This window comes from Macrosteles quadrilineatus, unplaced genomic scaffold, assembly GCF_028750875.1.
Source record: "Macrosteles quadrilineatus isolate MER2022 unplaced genomic scaffold, UCM_ALF_1.0 Scaffold_9__3_contigs__length_116548681, whole genome shotgun sequence".
NCBI lineage: Eukaryota > Metazoa > Arthropoda > Insecta > Hemiptera > Cicadellidae > Macrosteles > Macrosteles quadrilineatus.
In genome coordinates, this window is record NW_026542602.1 from 32,988,796 (window position 1) to 33,013,297 (window position 24,502).

The 24,502-nt window shown below is 31.6% G+C and overlaps 1 protein-coding gene across 1 annotated transcript in view; it reads right to left on the reverse strand.

Annotated features, from left to right (window-relative positions):
• Positions 1–24,502, reverse strand: part of LOC129003315 (uncharacterized) — a 298,914-nt gene that overhangs the window by 207,392 nt on the left and 67,020 nt on the right. Inside the window, exon 4 of the mRNA XM_054431607.1 lies at positions 21,663–21,693. The gene's annotated coding sequence lies outside the window, so the exon portion shown is untranslated. The remainder of the gene's footprint in view (positions 1–21,662; positions 21,694–24,502) is intronic.

Genomic DNA, 24,502 nt, shown 5'->3' on the forward strand with positions numbered 1-24,502 from the left:
GTGTTCTGGTAGTAATGCGTTTTGAAACTACAGGTCCCTGATTATATATGATAAGACCCATTAGTACGTCTTAGATGTAAACGTACTGATATTCTCTCTCCGCGAAAGTTTACCAAGTTTCCGTCCTGATCTCTTAACGAAACTGTTAAGCTGTTTATCCTTTGAGCGATGACGGGCAAGTAAATTACATTCTTTGGGATCTCAATGATTTTATACCCTGGTGGCTCAGCTGGATAGAACTCGTGTATTACATGAGATTCGATGCCATCAATAAACGAGCCACGTGTTATGTTACATTCCACTCTGATTGAATTAACTCTGATAATGTCGACAGGTAGTTCGGAAACGTGTGTTTTATCCGCCTCGTATACTTTATTATTAAAACCCAACGTCTTACCTATTGTGCCGGGTTTACTGAAATCTATACTTTCCTGACAAGTCAGCTCGGTTTTAAGTGTATTATTATTAGCTTTTAATGTAAACTTGTACTCTTTAGATAGCTGGGACTTTATATATTTTTCTATATCTTCAATCTCGTATGAACCCTCGGGTATAGTGACAAGACCATTATTACCATAGTGAAACTTGTTATTTATATTATTTTCAATATTTGGTATAGAATTGTATGTAGATAGTTCGATTAACCCTAGCTCCCACTCCCCATTACTAACATCAATAGGTGTTGATAACTCGTGTGTAAAAATGCTACTTGTACCCGTGAGGCTAAACATTTTTAGTTAGAAACTTTAAACACAAGTGTCCACATATGACTGAGTCAAAACTCTGTTCTCTCATATAATTATAGTAAACCTCACAGCCCCCAAAATATCTCATTAGCTCAGGTGGGGGTCTGAGATTGCCAAAACTGTCAAAGTAATAAATTATATTGTTTATCTTTTTATAACATACCCAGTGGGTACCGACCCCTGATATACTGTCCAAATTCACTATAGCCGATTCATACACTTTAGGCTTTTTTGGTAAACTATCCCTCATATATACGCCTCTAAAGTTTGGTACCTTAAGTAATTTTGCATATTTTATCAAATCATAGTTTGTTAGAGGTTTTATCGGTATTGACAAGCTTTTTTTTTCTTTGTAACTCTGCGTTTTACTTTCCTTTTGCCGGCACCTTCTCTTTTATACGGTCTAAGATACAGACCCTTACCCTTCTTTTTAGGGGTACATCTTTTCTTTTTCCGCCCCCCTCCAAAAGCTGTTTTAGTCTTCATTATATTTGTCACAGCCCACGCTGCAGCTTTCTCACCTATACTAGAGTCTGATGCTTTTACACGCTGCCAAGCACTATCAATCAGCTGTCGGTCTGCGTTTAGCCGGTTCGCGTTATCTTTGTATTTTGAATAGGCAATATCGTGTACCTTACATGCCTCGTCTAATTTGTTTATTCCTTTATCTCCCCTCGCTAACCTTTCCTTTAATTTTGTGCCAGGTCCACAATAATTATACCTTTTACTACTAAAAGGATTAATACCCGCTGGTAAATGTAATTCAATAGGTAGCTTATCAATGACTTTATTTATAGCTGATGCGATAAACCCACTTCCTCTTTTGGGAGTCTGTTTCCTTCTGATTGTCTTTTTCATTACTGCAGGTATTTAAGCACCTCGTACAGTCTGGTGAGTAACGTCTCACGTATACAGGTAATTTCCAAAATATCAAACGCACTTTTTACTGAGCCCGTAATAGTGCCGGTAAACTCGTTGTATTCCAACACCGAACTGTCAGTTAAAAAGTATATTCTACCGTTTATATACCGGAAAGCCCCATTAACACTATTAGGAACCCCAGCTAAGTAGGAGCCTATAAGACCTAAATGAGAAGCTCTATATGAACACTCATCCAGTGAGTAAATAGACCAATCGTCTACCAATAAATATGTTTTGCCTGTGTTACCGGCTAATACAGCATTTACTTTAATTACAGGTCTTGCAATTATACTACTAACACTATGTTTAACATTTAACATCATTGACGGATATTGAAATAGATAAACATCATTCCCGCTAAATAAAGCGATTTGACCACTTGGTCTTTGGTAAATGGCCGATACCTCTTTAAAGTCATAGGGTAGAAACCCTAACCAGTCTGTAATCTTTATACTAGTATTGTATTGTTCAGGTGTTCTTTCAGAGGGGTCAAGACTCAATACCCATACACGATCTAGTAGGAATGCAAATATTTTCTTATTCACAATTAAATATGTAGATATGTTTCTTTTTAACTCACAAATATTAATATTTTCAAAGTTATTAGGTTTTTCTGTAGTAGATGTTGTTGGTTTACTGGTTGTTGTTGTGGATGTTGTTGTTGGTTTATTAGTTGTTATCGTAGATGTTGTTGGTTTACTAGTTGTTATGGATATAGTTGTAGGATTACTAGTTGTTGTGAATATAGTCGTGGAGGTAGTTAGTTTACTAGCTGTTGTTTGAATAGGACGTCTACCGTATAAAAACTGAATAGCTAATATATCATCTTTACCCAATTCAAAATCGTTTAAATCTACAATTCCTTGAGGATGTCTCATAAAAGGGTACATAATTGATTCATTATCAAAAGAGTGATCTATCCCTAACGCATGTCCAATCTCGTGTACTAATGTCAGAAAGAACGAAATGTTTCCATAACGTGGTAAGTCCATAGTATAATCCCAATTCTCCTCAGAGTCAAAATGAATATCGGTTGAATTATATCCAGCTTGAGGTGTATAAGCATGAGCTAATACTAGACCAGGTCCATCAAAATCATAATAACAAACATCTTTTCTAGAATATAACATATGTTTTCTTTGTACCGAAAATGAAATAAATATTGTAGGGTTATGAAATGACCTTCTAAAGGTAATGTTTGCATGCTTTTCCCATACACGGAATGCTTTTTCAATAATAATACTATGTAGATGAGATATATTATATCCATACCATGTAATTACTGTTGTATTCCATTTACGGTTAGGTATAACTGAAAATGGTAGTGGGTTATCTTTATTCCCACATCGAGGTTGGTCTAATAATTCCAATGTAGCATTATCTAAAGTACCGGTTACTTCCAAATTAAATGTTTCTTGAAACTGTTTTACAGCATCAGTTATATCAGCGGTTAAAGCAGAATCAGCTATATAGCCATACTTCTCCAGATATTTTAATGTTTTATTACAAAACACAGTGTGTACGAGCAATAGAAACACAAGAACCGACATGGTCAAAGATTCAAGCTTTAATGGTCAAAAGTACACTTTTTATCCATCATAAACAGATTATAGTTAGTTATGGTGGTAGTACCAACTGTTGTATAGCTAATATATCATCTTTATTCAATTCAAACTCGTTTAAATCTATCTACTTCATCTCCATCAGAGGATGTTGGTTCTATTTCTTCATTAGGGACTTTAAATAGTTCCCCCCAATTTAAATAATCATTTTCCCCAGCAATAGGTAGATTAGCAGACCTTCCCGTGTGTCTTTTATGGATATAGTTAAATAAAATCACACCAAATTTTTTCAATTCTTTATCATGATGATCTTTGTTTTGTGTTATTAAACCGTGATGGTGCGATATTTTTTCATTGATGGTATTAATATCAGATTGAAGTTTAGCCAAATGTGTAGATACCGGTATAAATATTTCGTTTGTACTTTTCTCCAAATATCCTTTTGTTACAACATCATCTTTATCCTTAGGCTCAGCTAGATGTGTTATTTGATTTCCCTGTGCATCATAATGAGAGTCCTTGAGTGTTAGGCAAAGTCGTTTTACAGTCTGGTAGTTGACTCCGTCGCTGTTTTCAACAGGATTACCAACATTTATTAATCTTTTACTTCTAAGATTATAGCTGTGTTTATCACTGGGTATAATTCTTTTATCAACATATTCTTTTGAAGCCGCATCATTACTGTTTTTAGGTTTACCAATATTAGTCAGGATTTTGCTCTGTAGATCATAGTTTCCCTCAGGTGTAAAAATAAATCCATCACCCTTTGGTCCTTTAACAGGACCTTTACCCGATTTACTACTACGTCCAAACTTATCAATGGTCATTATAATAATGATTTAAACCTAGAGTTTCCACCACCTCTTATATACCCGGCTTCCCGTAGCTCTTCTATAATACTAATGATCTCATTAGAATGTACTCTGTTTCCAGTCTCTGTAGACATGATTATATGTCCAAGTCTGTTTACAAGCTCATTTACATCATCCCAATAGATAATGTCTCGGGATTGTATATTTTTCCATAATAAGCCTCTCCCTTGTGCAGACATTAATGGTCGGATAATTTTAAGATATTTATGACCTTTGCTTGATTTAACCTGACCTGTAGGTTGATAATTCTCCCTATGTGCATTTGTAGCATACAATATACTTTTGTAGGTTTTTAAATCGTTTTGCGTGTAAGTACGTTTATCGGGCAAATGCTTAAATAATAGTTCATAGAGACCTTCAGACGCTCCATAGTTAACACCACCGATACGTATATTGCCTATATGGTCAAAGTCCAAGTTCTCACTGCCAACCATTAACTTACTACCGTCTTCGTAACGTGGACCATATGTGTAGTCTATCACCTTTTTATTTCCACCCATATCTTTGATAAACCATGTCATATATTGTTGTGTCAGTGGATTGTCAAAGTATTCCTCAATAAACTGAGTAGTAGAGGCTAAATTAGTTGGTGTTGAGACAAGTTCGGTAAATTCTGATTCTTTAGGCCTTATAGGGGTGGCTGGTGGTTCAACTACCCTTATAGGGGTGGATGAAGCTGGTGGTTCAGATACTATCTCATTTTCCGAATCTGTTGTTTCATAGTCCATAGGCTCTTCCTTAATTTCACTTTTGATTACTGGTGGGGTAGCTTTTCTCAATTCCTGTATAATAGGTCTGTACTGTTTTTCCAGCTGTAAATCTGTATCCTCCGTACCCTCTTTAAACATTTTGTACTTGTGTTTAATAGCTTTTCTAAGCTCAATAAGTCGAGCAGTTAGCTGTTGTTTATCCTTGGAACTCATATTTGCAAATGAAGTATGTCAGCATGCATGTGTAGTTTTATGGGGTTTCAACTTGCCTAAAAAACACTGCACGCCTTTTATTCTTTTTTAAATACCATATAATATCTAACAGAGTTACTTCTGTACTCAAGTCTAGGCCTTGGTAATATTGTCTTACTTTAGCATCAAATCTTGGTATTTGGTATTTACCGGTAAAACTTTTAAATACAAATGTTCGTTTCCAACCATCTCTCCACTGAGGTATTTCAGCTACTGTATATTTGTCACTTTCAATCGTCTTTTCCATATATTTTTTAAGTAACTCAATTGGTCTTTGATCGCGTACATGGTCTAGTAGAAACGAGTTTAATAGCCAAAATTCACTAGGGTTAGATCCGGTAAATGCTCTCCACTGATCAAATAGCATATGGTTTGTAACACTATATACACCATTATTAAAAGAGATGCCAAACTTCTCACAATATTTAGGTACTGTCGGTAGTGCAACTTTAAGAAACTCGGTAGTATAAGATCCCTGACAGAGGTTGTTTACACCTCCAAAGGGTTTGTTTCTATAACCTTTAGGCAACCCATCAGGAACTTTAGCATAGTTTACATTGTAACTTATGTCAATATGACATTTTAGATCCAAAATACGTTTATATAATTTAAAAGGTGATGTTATAGGGATAGTTCTTTCGGTTAATAGTACACACCGAGTGGCATAGGGTATCTTACAACCATACTCTAACATTTTATTACATATCTGTGTAAAGTTTACACTGCCATGAAGGTTGCGCAATGGTAAGGCTTTACCAAACACATCAGAGAACGGTCGAAATCTCGATATTAAATTTTGTGGGTCCCTAACTGTGCAATTAGCCATATCTTCGTGATATATTACAAATTCTAAAGGAACAGCCCTCTCTTGGCATCTAAACAAAAAATTTAACCATATATCTCTATTGTATGTTCGTTCACTTGACGATATCATTAATAATACCACAGGAGGTGTCATAGCATAGCTTTTAGGTTTCTTATGTCTCCAACATCTCTTGTTAAACATATAGCCATGTGGGGGTTTTCTACTGCAGTAGTTACCACAGAATCTCTTCTTATCCTTATAGTAGTATGCACAAAGGTTTGATTTTACATTATGTAGCTTTGTATCATAACCTCTAAGGTCATTATAATGGTATATCCGAACCATTACAACTCTGTTACAAAACTGTCAAGTCCCACTCTATATCTGCCTTTATTAAGGTCTGATGTTTTATCAATAACCAGGAAGCCAAAGTTATCTTTCCATGAAACTGCACAAATCTCTTTTAACTTATCAAAGGACATATCAGTTGTCACATGATCATTATATACATGTCTCAGATTCCTTTCATCCTGTTTAAATAGTATGAGAAAATTACAGTTGTCTCTGATTAACTGTTTTGGAATACTACTGTATGTCTGTCCCAAGTAGAATATATCCAAATTTGTATGTCTCCCCATAGCAAAGTAACTTCTAATCATATTATGTTTCTCACAACTTATATCATCAAATATAATTATAGAGTTTTTCTTTGTATCTTTAGGATTTATAACTAATGTATTATCATCAAATTCGTGATACCCTATTTCTTCAGGCAACACCTGTTTAAGTAACTTGTATTTATCTTGATATAAAGACTTTGAGAAAACGTAAATATTTTCAAATCTTAAACCGTTTGAATCAAAAATCATATTAAACAGTATGTTGGTTTTACCACAGGAACTAGGTCCACAGATAATAGACCGGATAGAACATGGTAATAATTGACCATTTTTATAATTCTTATCTGACCCCATGCCACTAAAGATATCAAAGTTTGTGACGGGAAACTGTACATCCTGTTGCACTAACCTCATCGTTACTGATTGCACAGATTTAAGCGGATGTGTGTTTTTATACTTTAGATAACAACTACTAGGTCTTTGGTGGTTTTTTACTTAACTACATCCTTGATATTTATCCAGCTATTGTGTGTTTCATCAAAACCTTTCCACTTGACAAATAATTTAGAACCCTTACGTTGTAAAACCTTCTCAACCAAAAACACATTACTCATTTTAGCCTTACTAATTTCCTCGGCATAAAAGCCACCTTTAAGGATTTCCCCTGTTGAGTCTTGTAATATATATGTAACAGGCCTTGTAGGTTTAATTGCATATACTTTGAAGATTTCATTAGTCCAGTTAGGTAGATATCCCTTTTTAAATGTCCTTCTAGCTTTACTGATTCTAACATTATCTCCTAATTGAAATTTAATTTTACCTTTAGGGTTTTTTAGTTTGTTTAGCCTTTTTAGTATCATCCTAACATGTTTTTGTTTAACATCTTTAGGCTTCATACCAATAGTCCTATGTTTACTATTGTTATACGACTTTACAATATTTGGCAAAATACTTAACCACTCATAACTTCCACGAGCAGTAAATAACTTATACATTTTATTCTTAAGAGATTTATTATATCTCTCACATATTGACGCCTTCATTTCTGAGAATGTATGGTAATGATTTATGTTATACTCTTTCATCAGCCTATTAATATGAATATTAAAAAATTCTTTTCCTTGATCAGTTTGAAAATTTTTCATTTTATATTTAGCTAGTATAGGTTCAAGTGCTTTAGCAACTACAGGACCTGACTTGTCCTTTAAAGGTATAGCAAAACCTAACTTGGAAAAACAGTTGATGATTGTCATAATATAGCGGTACCCCTTGTTTAACTTTGCATATAGCTGCATTTCTACTATATCAGCCTGGTACAAGTCATTTATTCCCTTAAGAGTTACATTACGTCTGGTATAGTTTTTCCTAGCGGGTTTGTGTAGTTCTTCTGCTATGCCTTCCATAGTGGAAATGATGTATTCTTACACCTCTTTTAGCTTTATATTAGATAGAGTTTTAAACTATCCCCTCATTAAGTGAACCCGGTTAAGCATTTATAGCCCTAACAGTGTTAGGTTTCAAGAGGTTAAATTAGCAAGTTAGATTACTAACTTAAGAAAAAATCAGCTTTCAATATATATTGTTTTATTGATTCATTAAAGTTACTATAAGTTAAGTAATTCAATAAAATAATACTTTAGAGAGGAAACCACACTCAAATATAAGCCTAACAGACCTCAGTTATAAGATATACTTCAATACTCATCAAATGTAATGGTGAAAAATATATACAGTACTCATATTTTAATACATTAGTATAATATGTTTTAGTAACAAATAATATGATCAGTGTTTTTAATATAATTTGTTATAGTAAAACATTAAGTAAATTCCCTATGTCAATTAGTTAGTTTCATACAAATAATATTCCATAGTCAGAAAGATAACTCTTTGGTAAATATCTTTGATTAAATAAGGTTATCTTTACTATAGAATCGTTTTTACCTGACTTTTTATTTTATTCAATAAAATAGCTCAAAATATATTTCATTGATACTTAGTGGTAAATTAATAAACTTGTTCAACTTGAAGTTATAAAGTTATAAAAAAGTGAGGTTATATCAATTTGGCAATACAACTGACAGAAAAGCAAATGTCAACCTACACAATACATAAAGCGAGGCTATGTTATAGCTTCAATATGATCTTAATAAGGAGGGTCATAGCTAATTAATTTAGTATAAACATTAGTCTCCCTGGTACAATTCAAACTTATAACCCTAGGTTCAAACAGTTTGCCATACTAAACCATAGTTAGCTAATTATGTTTATTGTCTGTTTCAGATGGCTGCCCCTCTCCTCCTCTACTAACGTTAAGTATTAAGTTATAGGATTATGTACATAATATAAATAAAATAATATATATAAATTCATATTTAGCTTTCACAGTTGTTTTCATTATTCTTTCAACTAAATATCCAACAAGTTTTAAAATTACATCATCTAATAGGGGGAGGCAATAGAAAAATTGGCGGGAAAGCATATAAGACAGAAGTGAGGTTATGTTACATATACGATATAATCAGTAGTTGGTAGCACTAGTGCTGTAACCTGGTAGATAATTTGTAAACTAATACCATCAACTCAAAATAACATATTGTCAACACTTAATGCTAAATTAATAGACTTGTTTAGGTTAAAAGTGAGGTTATGTTACATATATTATATAATCAGTAGTTGGTAGCACTAGTGCTGTAACCTGGTAGATAATTTGTAAACTAATACCATCAACTCAAAATAACATATTGTCAACACTTAATGCTAAATTAATAGACTTGTTTAGGTTAAAAGTGAGGTTATGTTACATATACAATATAATCAGTAGTTGGTAGCACTAGTACTGCTACCTAGTAGAGAATTTGTAAACTAATACCTCAACTAATACCATCGACACTTAATAATAAATTAATAAGTAAAAAGTGAGGTTATGTTACATATACAAAGTCACATAAGTGGCTAACAGTAGTTGGTAGCACTAGTACTGCTACCTAGTAGAGAATTTATAAACTAATACCATCAACACTAGCACTCCAGTAGTAATAGGTAAAAAGTGAGGTTATGTTACATATACAAGAGATCAAACCTTCAGAACTCATATAGAAACAGTTAACTATACCAAAAAAACACCCCAACCGAAAATGAATGGTGATTGGTAAGGATTAAACCTCTAAGACACCCACTACAATACAACACTATACAAAAAACAGCCTAAGTAACTCATTTAGCATAGATTAAATATACGTTTAACATATAATATTTGGTGGCCTTTACAAAGGCCATTTTTTATAATCAATGGTAAAGTTTAGCCCTCTTTCAACCACTTTTAACATTAGACACATAAATTATCATTTGTTTCATCACACTACAACATATATAGAATAACCTCCAATGATATATTAGTTAGCATTAAACCTCTAGTATAGGCTAGAATCGAACCCACAGACCTCCAACCAATACTTACACACCCTGTATATGTAAGTTACAGAGATACACATGTACAAATTATAAAATCAACATAACATGCTCAACGGTAAAGTTTAAGCACTATACACTATATAAAATAACCTCCAACATTTACCATTATGATCAACAGTAAGGTTTAAGCATTATACACTATATAAAATGTTTTTTTAACAAATCCTACTAGGATAGGATTGAACCCGTGAACCTCTAAACTAGATCACGTGATCAGCTGAAATAAACAGTTGTGATTGGTTAGGATTGAACCCATAAACCTCTAGCATAGGTTAGGATTGAACCAGTAAACCTCAGTTACCATTGGTTAGATTCGAACCCGTGAACCTCTAACATAGGTTAGATTCGAACCCATGAACCTCCATGTTAAAATCAAATCTCCAATACACACCCTGTATATAAGTACAAAGGTATAGGTACCCTGTATAAGGTGTCATTTACCGATATACCCATAACTACTGTTGTGGCTCATATGGTAACGACTCCAACTACCAACAAAAAGACCGGGGTTCGAAACCCGGTCAGGCCAACACTTTTTATCCACAAAATACAAACACCTACTGACGTCACGTGGTCAGCAGTGGTCAACTAATCAGCTGAGAGTACACCTAGATCATCTCAAGGTCAAATTTCTGCTAGATCGCTGCCCCGACTACTGAGATTAATTTTTTTTATCGGATTATTTTGAATTTTATTATTTTGGTTCATTATGGTTCATGGTATTATTTTGAAGCTCTTATTTGCTATCCTAGTCAAAAATAGAATATAAAACATCGTCTGATGAAGTTAGTTAGGGGTTTTTTAGTCATTCATTAGTAAAACATGAGATGGAAATCGAATAATAATAGTTTGTAAGTCAAAATGACTCACAAAATAACACGTACAATTTTAAATTACAATTTCTTACAAAAATCGCTTTTTATACAATATAAACTTATTAACGTGTTGTTTTTATGATTAACATTTGTAAACTATAAATATGCCAGATTTGTGTCTTGTGGCTGGTTGCTTCACAACCATTCATTTCAGATTATGTTAAAATTTTAAATAACACTATATTAAGAAAATCTTTCATATTTCGCTAAACAATACGTGACCTTGTATTATATCACTCATTACGTTAAAAAATGCATAACCTAATGTTTATGTATGTTGCATTTGAGCTGTTCATTATTAACTCAATATTGTGTAAACCAATTATATCTCCATGCAATTCTACATAAATATTAATGGATGAAATGAAATCAATTTAAAACTAAAATAAAATTCAAACTACTGCCAAGTTTTGTTCTAATTTCAGGAGACGTTAAGATGGATTTCGTTCGTAGAAAATGTTTTCTCATTTGCAACTCAATTATTGGTAATACACGTTGAAACTTTTTTCAATTAGATCTCAAAGATCTTTCGTTTTGTCCTAGAACTTTGAAACTGGTTGCAAGCGCTGTTTTCTGTGTCCTTACTTGCAAAAAAAAAGACTTTACAGAACGTATGCAAGTAAAAAATCTACATGTTTAAGTGAATAAAAGTATAAAGACATTTAGGCTTTTTTGGAATAATTACTATAAATTCTTACAAAGCAAGAAATAGTGATTTGCATGTGAGTGACATCACTACAAATTAAGTAAGTTTACTAGTCACATCAAAATTAAATAAGGGACCAGTAACATGAACATTTCATGTTTTACGTATGTTTACTTTACATTTAAACCATTTAAAGTATTTGAAACGTTCAAAAGACTGAGATTGAAGATTTTTACAGTATGTATAATTTCCTTCCTAATCTTTATTCTTGGTATAAAGTGCTACATTACAAATTGAGTACCAAAATAGCCTTTAGACTAATTATTTCAAATGACTACATAATACAGGGTGGTAAAAAAAGTCCCTGGACAGTTAAATATTTAAAAAAATAATGCAGATAGAACTACAATACTTGGTACAAAGTTACAGGGCATAAAACTCTATTTAAAAACATATTCAGTGATCCAATAACTCTTCAGGGGGACGGCCCACAAGGAGTCGGAAGAAAATCTTAAATGGAAGCATAGGTCAATATTCACATCAAATTAAAGGTCTTTTTTAGTAGAATACAATGCCGCAACTTCAAAAGGTTGATCCTGTGCAAAATGACAGTTGTTAAAAGATTCATTAATTTACATTGCTGTTATACGCTTACTCCTCAGGGGGCACAGCCCTAGGAATCGGAAGAAAATTGTTAACGTAAGCATAGGTCGATATGCACATCAAATTAAAGGTTTTTCACTAGTAGATTACGATGCCGTAAATTCAAGCTCAAATGAATGCCTGAGTAAAAAATGGCAGTCGTTCAAAGATTCAAAATGGCGGATTCAGGAAATCTTTGAACATTTGCCATTTTGCGCAGGACCAACCTTTTGAAGTGCGGTTTGCGGCATTGTATTCTACTAAAAAAGACCTTTAAGTTGATGTGCATATTGACCTATGCTTCCATTTAAGATTTTCTTCCGACTCCTTGTGGGCCGTCCCCCTGAAGAGTTATTGGATCACTGAATATGTGTTTAAATAGAGTTTTATGCCCTGTAACTTTGTACCAAGTATTGTAGCTCTATCTAAATTATTTTTTTAAATATTTAACTGTCCAGGGACTTTTTTACCACCCTGTATGTTACATTTTATCGTATAATGTGTATAGAATAGTTATTACTTACATATTCTTTGTATAGGTAATGCATACAAGGTGGTAGGTAATACAGGGTGGCATGATGATTGATTAATCGATAATTGAGACATTTTACTTTTTTCTCTATTAATAAACTGTTTGGTTGTTTCCGACCATGTTGTAAATACTGAAGCTGCTCGTGTGTTTGTGCAAGAAGTTGGTAAGTTTGCTGTTAGTAGAGTTAATTCATCAATCTTGTCAGGGTAAAACCAGACTGAGGAGTGCCTAAAGAAACCTCATGCATGCGAGGGTTAGTAATAAATATCTCAAATGCATGAAAACAAAGCCCATAACGAACAAAAATAGTACAATCCCGATCGCCTTGAAATATTTGTATTGATTAGAGATTTAAAATTATTTACAAAATGCCATTTATGTTTGTATTTTGAAATCATAATATTTTAACTCGTGCATCTCAATTTTGGAATGTCCTGCACTCTAATTAAATTTTAAATATTTTTTACATAATTCCTTGGCGTTGGTTTAGTGGGACAATCTACTTTCATCGTTATTGGATCAATGGTTATCCAGATATCAATACTGTACATCTTAGAAGATTTACACCCTGCGTACAATAATATGTTCCTTTAACCAAACCATTATTCTTTATAGATTGATTTGGTGTCGACGTCAACGTGAACCAATATGGACATTAAGAGTGCCTTTACATAAAGAATAAAGAATACATAAAGACATAGTTTTTGTGTACAATGTAAAATGTTAATTAGACATTTGCGATAAAACAATATATAACAACGACCTAAATAGCAATGCCAAGACTTGCAAACTATTGAAAATGTGACAAAGAATATGCTTACCTTCATAGCAGTTGGAATTCTTTTGCCTATTAGAAGTTTTGGCTGAATGGATTTATATAACCGTAATATGCAAATGTGGAAACTTAAATGAAACAAAATCTAGGTCAATATTTTATAGTTACTGGTGGATATTACACTAATCGTTATTTCTTCCTGACATCACCAATATAAAGGACGATATGGGTTTGGTCAAAGGAACATATTGTTGTATGCAGGGTATAAATGTAATGTAAAAAGTATATATTTTTTTACTATTTATTTTATTGCTGTTCATTTTATAGTATTGCTTTATTAGTTTAGTCTAAATGGCAAGTTCTGAGTTTTCAAAAATAAAAATCTATAATATTAAATGATAATTAGTTTGAATTATCATTCTAGGTAATAAACATCCAGTTCATATCGTGGCAATGTCAACCGGTACCGTGTGTTGACAGGCCTGTTTAATTTAATCGTTGTATTTTCGTTAAATGTTAAATGTTGTTCGTGTCGTATGTTTTGACTATGAAAACGCTATTTCAGCTGAATTTTCCACGTCTGATGATGACAGTTACAACAGTTTTGCTCTCGGTAAAGGTAAAAACCCATTTTTAATTATATTACAGGCCAGGGGATAAAACATGGATTTTAATAAATGCTTTGAAACTATTGTAAAAAGTAAATTTTACATCCAACCACTTTAGTACTTCATTTTACAGAAAAGCAGTTAAATCTCAAATTAACTACGATTTATTGATTCCTTAAATCTACAGAACAAGAATGTCATACAGAACTTGATTCCTGCAGTGTTTATACAGTATTCAAACTTTTTCACACTGTATAAGTAAAATTTGTGTTAAGTCATATACCATAATAATTGAGAAGTAGAATGCAAACCATTTTATAATATTTACATCAATTATATAACGACAAAATTCACATTAAATGTCAAGATTACTTAGGTTTTTTTTTTGTTTATAAACATTATCAAAACTTGATTATTGAAATATTAAACGAGATACTTCCATTGACCCAAATAACAGATTTAATAACAAAGACTGTGTTTGCAGTAACTCTTTAGATAACATTCGACAGTCATTATAAATAGAATGAACTGTTATGTTACTAATGTTAGGATTTATGCTAGTTTATATCAGCAAATGGCTATCACTTTGCTAAGCATAGAATATATACTTATTTTGTTTTGATGTTTCCTTATTAGTTATGCTAAAAAAGAACCAGACTATGATTACAAGTTTTCCAAAGGGGTTAATAACTATCCTATACATAAAGAGTGGAAGGTTCTGTAAAAATTATATGTGGATATGGGCGTTATATATGCGGGCACAGTGTGGGGGGAGAACATTTATTCTAAGGTACACATTTAAATATATTAAGGCAGATTACTTTTGCTGACTTAATACTTCTCGTATTGCACTGATGTTCTGTTCAGTCAGTAGTTTAATATGAAGCTAAAAACCGTTGTCCTAGTTAATGTGATAAAATTAACTTTACTGTAAATACTATTAAAATATGGTATATACTACGTTTCAAACAAATAATCCATTTTCTGTGATGAAATAGTTCATATTCTCGTACAAATATGTGTGGGGAGAGACAACATCGATCAAAATATGTCACACGATAAAAAAACGTTGACAGAGCACTTGTCCACCTGTTTACCTCATTGTTTGTGTCTTGTTTTCGTCAGAGCAAATTCACTTAGGAAAATCTTTAAATCCTGAATGAACGATCTGAAAGATTCCAATTGATTGCAGCTTATTGATACTGAAGACCAGCATTTCAGAACCTAAATTCGGAATTCCAGAATATACAAAGTTAAATAGCCCAATGTGCCGTCATTACATGCTTATATTGCAAGGTTTTTTGTATTACTTATTTATAATGTATTCAAAATGCAATAGTCATTTAATTTAGATTTTTCTTATTTGCATTTTTAATTTAGTTTTTCAAATAAAATATATGATTTTGGTACTTATTAATGAAACTACGTACCAACCTGTCATTTGAAACATTGTATTTGTTTTTTACGTAGATTATTTATTTTAAAACGTAGAATTTTCATATTTATACATTTCTAGCCACGCATACACACTATTTTCGTCTAATACAACTTTTGAACCTTCCATTAATTTACTTTCTAACACGTACACGTAATTATGACTCGCAGTTCTCCAACAAAGTTCAGCAGTTTAATGATATTACAGCCCCAAGTGTACAGAAGTTCCTACATTATAAATGTCCCTGGACCATTATATATGCTCACCTGGAACTAACACATCCCAGTGTATTTTCTGTATAAAACAAACTATTGAGTTTAATATTTATATTGTCGGTTATAATAATTCACATTATGTGAAAGTAAATTTAAATAAGTCTAATAAAATTTTAAACATATATGTGGACTTATACGGTTTTAAAAAGACGGAAAATACATTTTAAAGATGATGATTAAAGTGGTGATCGATTTTAATTGGTCACTCCAATCATCATCAGAACCAACTGGTGAATCGAGGGGTTAATAAATATAGTTGTGAATGTTTATAAATTTAATTATTTTAGTTAAAAAAAGTTTTAACATGCTTGGAAGATGTTTATTAAACTGTAAAAACCTCACATTAATGTAAATGTAAAAATAAATCTAAAATAACATTTAATGAAAAATTTAATAAAACTGTACATACTGATAGTTTTACTGATTTATTATTGTACGATATGAGACATTTTAATACGAAAGATATAGTAATACATAAAGTTTAATAATATAGACGACAGTTATATTTTAGTGGTGACTTTTTTCCAACCTGTGGTAAGATTTCCAATCTGATTTATGATTATTCATTAGGATTATATTCTATACATTTTACGTTACAGCCTTTTATAGTCCCCGGTGAGGCTTTTGATAGTATTTTACCCTAAATTTACAAAAACACACTTTTCAAAAATATGCATACGGATTCCCCGATTAAGCCATATCTAAACTATTTTTAGCGATGATTGACATTCACGTGGGCTTATCACTCATCAATACACGTGCTGTTAATTGACTCAATTGATGTTAATTTGTTAATACACCACACACAATTATGCTAATCCGTCAATTTCACCAAATTCAATGTAAATCACATTAACATGGTATTCTCAAAAAATATATACTGTATCTTTAAACGAAGTGTTATTACCAATTAGGAAACGCCCAAAACATCCAACAAAATGTTTGATTGTAAGAGATGAACTTGAAAAATTGATTTATTCTCAATCAAAGATGGCCGACCGGAAGCTGCTGGGGCCGGATGTCCATTTTCTCACCAATTTACCCCTTTCATAAATATCCTGATTGTGACATTTTTACCCAGGTAGTTGACATTGTAGCATTGGATATCTGATGTATTTCAACATCTTCATGTTACACTATTTAGTACTAGGAGTTGAAATAGAACGGTAAAAGTAAATCAAATATGTTACAAAGAACAGGCAAATATTAGGAACAGAAAGTTTGTAATACATGATTTATTTGGAGATTTTAAATCTACGTAGCTTTATGCTCTTTTATAGGAAAATGATTGTAAACCCTTCTTACAAGAATATCACTTAGTATTTAACATCATAAATACTTGGTTTTTGAGACAGACATATAAGCCTAAAACGCCACAGGACAGAATTACAAGCTGCACAGATGCGACGGAATGTCTGTAATAATGTTTACGACTTTGCCCACCTGTTGTTCATAGAGATTTCAGAAGGTTGTCCTTTCTTGGGCTGATGGCTTAAAAATTAATTTAAACCTATATCTAGGACATATTTGATGACCGAAGACATTACCAGGGTCTGTTATAAAACAAATAACTATTTGACAGGTAAAAAATTGAATATTAAAAATATGGTAAAGTATTGACATAAAAAATCTAAATTAGATTTTTTAGGAAAAATGAATTTAAATTAAACTATTACTAAACAAAAGCTCCTTTGATTGAGTAGGAAAATAAAATGCAGTTATTAATCTTTAATAATTTCAATTCTTGAGTACACGTACATCAAAGCATGAATGTAATCAAGGGTCAGTCCTGATCCAAACTACAAATATATTATGACCACAGAATGCATCATGATAAGGTACCCTGGGTGGTAATCGACATTTAGGTTATCTCAAGTAAATCCTATTATTAAAACTGAAAATATTATTAATTAATTTAAAAAATGTAACACAAATGTCAACCCAATCTATAAAGGAACACGAAGGTGGCTGTAAATCTTTATAGCTTTTGTTTCATATAGAATAGACCAATTTATTCTCAATCATATTTAAATATCTTTGGATGGCTTTGAAAGCATCCAAGTCATTAACATGATGTCATCACAATACACAGGATTTGTGTCTCATACATGTCAACGTTACACACAGGCAGGTGTATTCTCCTGACAGTATGTAGATTATGGTTTACGTATTATACTATAATTACATCCTCTGCCGACAACGTGAGTCCGATTTTTAAAATAATGGGACAGGTCAGATGTGCTAGATTTAAATTTTGATAAATAATTATGTGCAATTAGAAAACATTTACATTTGGAAACGTTTATTTATGATCTAATGTAAATACAGAATTTAAGTTCTTTAAACATATAGTTATAAATATTTTGGCCATCGACAATTAAATCGATATTGTAAAGAAACCTGTAAAGAAATTACCATTTTTTTCTTGGCATAAACAGCTTTAATTAACTATTGAAGATCTAACATAGTAATAATGTAATACACTTACTCTATTTAATACCAATTTCTCAATTTAAAATTACGACATGTTTATGTTAAATATAAATTCTACTAAAACACAACTGAATCTATACACATGTAAGTCATGTTAGTTAATAACTACGGCATACATTTAGTTATAGTAACAGCTAGGCTACTTCCATAATATTCGTCGTACGGAAAAACAGACATCTTTTACCTAAATGGAGTTGTTAGTTATTTTTCAATAAACAAAGGTTTACCAAACCACCGAGATACCATTGTCCAACTGTTGTATTTTATTTCTCCAGCTATCAACAATAGAGAAATAACCGGCGGTTACAGCAGAATTCCTGTACTTATTTTATGAACTTAATATGAAGGTGGTACATTTTAAATAGAATATTTAAACTTTCAATGTAAGCCTAGTGACTCTATATTTGTCACTAATCCATCTTTGCACAAAAATGTATTATAAAAACAAAAAATAAGTGGTTTAAAAGAACTACCCTGGGGACCATTTTGTGTGGGATGGGAAAAGTATTTAAATCACAATGTAAGACTAGCGGATAACATTTAGCACGCTTATGCTATTATTATAGAGGGAGTATAGATTTCCCAAGAGAAGAATTATAAAAAAAAAAGTTCCAAATTTTCATTGCCAAGATCTTATTTATGTATGCAAGTGTATACTAACTGTATGACCCAGCATTCCTTTAATGCAATAGTTTTGAAGACCTAATTACTTACGGCAAATCACACTATCTATAATATTAAAACGAAACAGTGTTTTTTTATTTCACGATTTTGAATCAACCACTCGACGGATTTTCATGATTTTTGTGTTGCAAGAAAGATAATTTTGAGAACTAGGGAATGTCGAAGCCATAATTTTAGTTTAGGGTCCCAGTTTTTTAGAAATTAAGTTTTAATTTTTAAAAAGTCTAGCAGCCGACGCTAAGATTCTAAATTAGCTTTTGGCATAAAATAATTTGCTTATCATAACAGCTGTAAACATACAGCTTTTGTGTCACAAATTCAGCATTTGGATAAAAATGTAAAGACATACTTAGGGTTGACTTATTTATACTATGTGAAATGCTAATCATTGATACGCTCAATTCTTCTGTAAGAGGATGACAGATTAATTAAATTATACATAGTAAAATACTAGGATGTTCAAATTATTTTTTAAAGCAATCTTTGTAATCTTCGATTTGTTTTAGAGCAATATAATTTGTTTTAACTAACAGCTGGTTAAATATAAACTATGGAACTATGAGGATATTTTATTTACTCTTATTTTGTCATTGATTATAGGAAATAAGTACGATTATTAGAGATAATTAGACCACAGTTTAAAATAACTTAGACCAAAATTAATTAAACCACAGTACAAATCGAGGCTCTGTACACGAGTCTTAATTAAAAAGGATGAATGCAAATTATTTTACTGCTCCACTTTTCAAGGAAAGAATAGAAAAATAAAAATGTTTACATGTTTTAATTCTTCATGGTAGCTTTTTGTTTACAATTAATGTTTGTCTGTTTTAACTTTGTTTGGATAAGGCCCGGAAATATTGATGTCATAAAAATAAGATCAAGAATAATCAGGAATCACGATTTTAAAATACCACCACAACCTCAGCCGGGTTTTATACAAAGATAAACAGGTGGATGACATAGATTGAACACAACGTCATCATTGACCTAGGATACTGCAATTAGACAAACCATCCTTTTATGAAATCGTGTTCAGTTGTGGTTACGTTTGGGGGTGCCTATATCAGCGATCCCCAAACGTGAAAATATCACTTTTATTTCAACTATGAATATATTGTACAGTAGTTTAAATTAACTAATATGGGAAATTACGATGTACATTTATTCAATGAGGGTGGGTAATTATGAAGGATAGAACTGATAACGGTATGGATAATAAACATTGACAATTAAGTCATTAGCTTTACTAGAGTGTTTACTTTTTATATTCCTGTTACATGTGACCAGTTCTTTTTTTCCAAATGAATGTTATTTGAACCAAGCAGCTGATTCAAAACAAACTGTTATTGTTTTTACTTTTCTTTGTTTACACTTATTTATTTAGCAATTAATGCAGTGCAATTGATATAAAAGGATAGGTGTAACGATTTATGTGTAATGTGAATTTTATTGGACATTATCGTTTTATTTTTGGCCATTTCTATTCAGATCTACTGGAAATTGTGTATAGTAGTTGTATTGTAGTGATAATAATTATGGAAGAGGCAGGTATGCTATGGAAGGTGTTATCGTTGACTAGGTCTATACACTTCTCAATTTACTATTACTCTCTCTACTGTAGGCTACTTATAATCAGTGTGCGTCTGTGTGAATCGGCTGCAAATCTCACTTCAACGCTTTTCACATCGTAAACATTGCAGAATTGCTGTTTTATTGTAAAATTATCGCATTTAAAATGCATATCGTATAGGCCTATGATGGAATAAAAACATATTTGGTCACACAACATTTGTTTACAAGATGATTTTTCACATTAAAACTGCAAGAAACTTTGTCTTTATATGTATAAACTAGCTGATCTGAATTGTACACGGTTTAAACTGACCACTAAATTCCCGTACGTAGGACGGGCTAACACCTCGTTATTTATTAAGATAAAACATAGACATAAAACATTAACATAAAAAGTAGCTTAAACAGAGGAAGACGATTAAAACGAAATGAAATCAGGTAAAGCCCAGACACAAAACAACTTTAAAGGACACGATTTCTCAATTGCGATTACAACATGAAAACACTCCGAGTACATGATACATCAAGAGTACATTGATGGATTGGGTAGGAACTGTTGATTGTATACCACAATGAAATAGGTTTAATAACAGGTTTGTACACAAAATATGATTTGAACATTTTATAAAATACACAATCTTAAAATTATTACTAGTTTTATATGATTAGTTTGCATTTATTTTGTGATTGGTAAAAGCAGGCAAAACATAGGGAAACTTTGGTGTATCTGATTAAGTTGAGCATCAAGAAACATTTTCACAAATAAAATTAATCAACCTCATATTCGGTTTGCAATACGTGACTACTTCTTGGCTAAAATATTCTAAATATAATCTTTATATCTGTAGAAGCGGGAACTAATAGGTACGGTAGATCATTTGAAATATTTTTACCCAGTTTTAAATCATCAATGTATATTTTAATTTCACAGTTGAAATTTCAAACTGAATAAAACAAGGTACAAATACTTAAAGCATCCTGACGGGTTGCATAGTAGTTAGGTATGCATAGCCCCACTTTGTTAGGTGGTTATGTGTTATGGGTATCTGTTAATATCTTTAAAATATCAAATTATAGTATATAAAAATGCATAACAGAAAATATTTAAAACACTGATGACTTACTAATCTATTTAAAGACTGAAAAACTTTAGCACTCACCAGCAATGACGAATTATAATCGTCTAAGAATCTGCAACAGAAAATTGCAATGATTACCAGAACACAAATGATGTGTATGAAGCTTAAAAAATGTGTGAGATGTGCACTTTGCCTCAAATCAGTCATTATATGGTTCAATGATGTATTAACGTTGGCAAACATTTGTTGTATACATAATCTGTAACAAGAAATTGCTAAACTATATTTGCACTAGAGCACCTTTAATCATATTCGAACAAGACGGATGGTTTATTTTGTGCATCAAACCAGTTAACACGGTATTGTTTCTATAGGACTGTCTAGTAGAAAACACCCCACTATGACTAGGAACTAAAACGAAAAAGTAAATCCGTCCCGGGTCTAGGTCTTACAATGAGAATATCCTATTCTCTATGTGAGAAGTTCGCCCAAAATGGGGTGTTCAATTTTAAATCTAACATTAACATGACTAAACGATTAAAATATATTTAATTAAGGGTTGTTAAACATTATTCTGAATGTTTTTATAAATAGTTCCACATTTTTTAATCAGACATGATTTATTACTTTAAAACATAGTTAATTTGTAAATTACCGGTGCTTTAACTGGATATCTTGGATGCAAACAGTGAATAGCGCTAAAAATGGTAGTGAATAAAGAGAAATACACTATCAACCCAATCCACCCTTTAATGGTAATCTTACAACTGCTTCTCTTAGGTAATTTTGAAGACGGTCAGCATTTTTTAAGATTAGTTCTTAAAAAACAATGAAACATTTGATATAGTTTGAGGAAACTAGTCATATAAGCTTTGTATGGTTTCAACCCAATTTATCATACTAGCAAAGAATAGTATTTTATGTCCTAACAAATAAGTCTGGAGTACTTAGCAAACTACAGTTGAGGAGAGAGTTTATTACATCTGCCCAGAAATGTCATCACTGTTAGTTGTTGGAACTTGTCTGGAACTTTTGTTACTCAAGGGTAGTAAGTAAATAAGTAGTAGTAAGTGCTTTCTAGAGGTGAGTGCTCACTTCTTCAATTTATTAACTAATAGTTTTATTAACTAAATTCCGTTGTTGATGAATTGATATAAGAATTATTTTTCTCTTTAATTTATCCGAGAAGTACTTAGAACATTTCTTATTTATAAAACTACTGTTGGGATTATAGCACTGTAATAAAATATATTTCAATGCCTAAAACACAATCAAGGAATAAGGACATTTATTATTGTTTAACAAATACTAATGTACGAGTATTTTAGAATAGTATAATTGACTATTGGATACTGAAGTTGTATAGGTAAAGATAGTAACTAATATAAAAGTATTTTAATAAGTATGATCTATAGAGTGTGTAAAAAAGAAATGTTTTACTAGAACCATTTGTTCTTGACAACACACTACAGATTTGTAATTTATATGTCATTGGTATAGGAAACTCAAAAAGTAGTTCAAACGAATCCATACCAAATATGTCAGGGCAAATGTAATAAACTGTGTAGAAATCGATTTGGCATATTATTAATGCTAAACCACCAGAAAACTAAGCGGCACCTGTGATCACTAAGAACCATCAAGGATTTTTCTGATTACTTATTATATTAACTGACACAATTATCGATATACTAAAAAAAAACTTTAAACACCCCTCAATGTGTTACAAACGACACGTAAGCCAATCCCAGCCAGGTTGTGTTACTTGGCGCACAGCTGTGTAAGTTGACCACCTGTCTTTTTTTGGTTTATCAAACTGTTGACCTGTACTAAAAACGATTTTCTATTTTTTACATCAATATTATACTTTTATTTAAACTTATAGAAATGATATGCACTAACTCATAACAAAAGTATATAACATTTTCATATTTTATCGTTTTCTGACAGTAAATAATAATAATAATGGTAAATAATTAAAAATATGATTGAAAATAAAACTTATTAACTATTGATTGTTTAAGTACACTAATCAAATTAATTTTGCATGTGATGATATTGCATGATATACCTTACATGTGACACACAAATCAATACATTGGAAAATGACAATGTAGACCTTTGTGTAGTTTTGTAGTTTGTTAGTTTTTGTAGTTTTATGTAGTTTTGTGTTGGTTATATTTAACCAATTATTTGGAAAATTTTACATTTACCATTATATATTGAAATAGTAAATTCATTGGATGGTATGATTTTTAACATACTGCAAACAATTAACTAACACAAAGATGACCCTTTAAATAATATAATATTATTTTAAAAATTCTAGGTAAATTCATGTGATATAACTGTCTACCGAATTTATGTTTTTGTATAAGAATACTTTATTTATTAACTAACTACAACTACACTACAACACTCATGTTACACACATGTTAGTACACTACACTACAGTACATGTTTTATTTCATGTCCTTTTAATGGATAGGCTTGTTTCAAAGGTTTTTACCGCAATAATTTTGCCTGTGTTAATATAATAAATAGTAAAAAAATACTCGTTTTCTTCTGGACAGTTAATGATATCAAAAAATCCACTATCTAAAAATATTTTTTATGATACAAAGGAACTATCTCAATCTAAACAACCTTACAACTCAAAAATAATCATATAATAAAGTTATTTAACAAAATTAGACGTTTACTGTCTTTCCGTTTATATTTTTGTGGTTACGATTAGTTTTAATAGCTTTTTTGTTAGGTGACAGTTCTAGTCTTCGATTTAACTCAAAACACCTTGTATTTGGTACAGAACGTTCAAATTTCTTCAGAGTCAAGTAGAAAAGGTGAAAAATACGAATATTTTCAGCTTTCTTTGTCCTTAAACCATAAATTAGTCAGGCCGATGATTTTCCCACTTATAA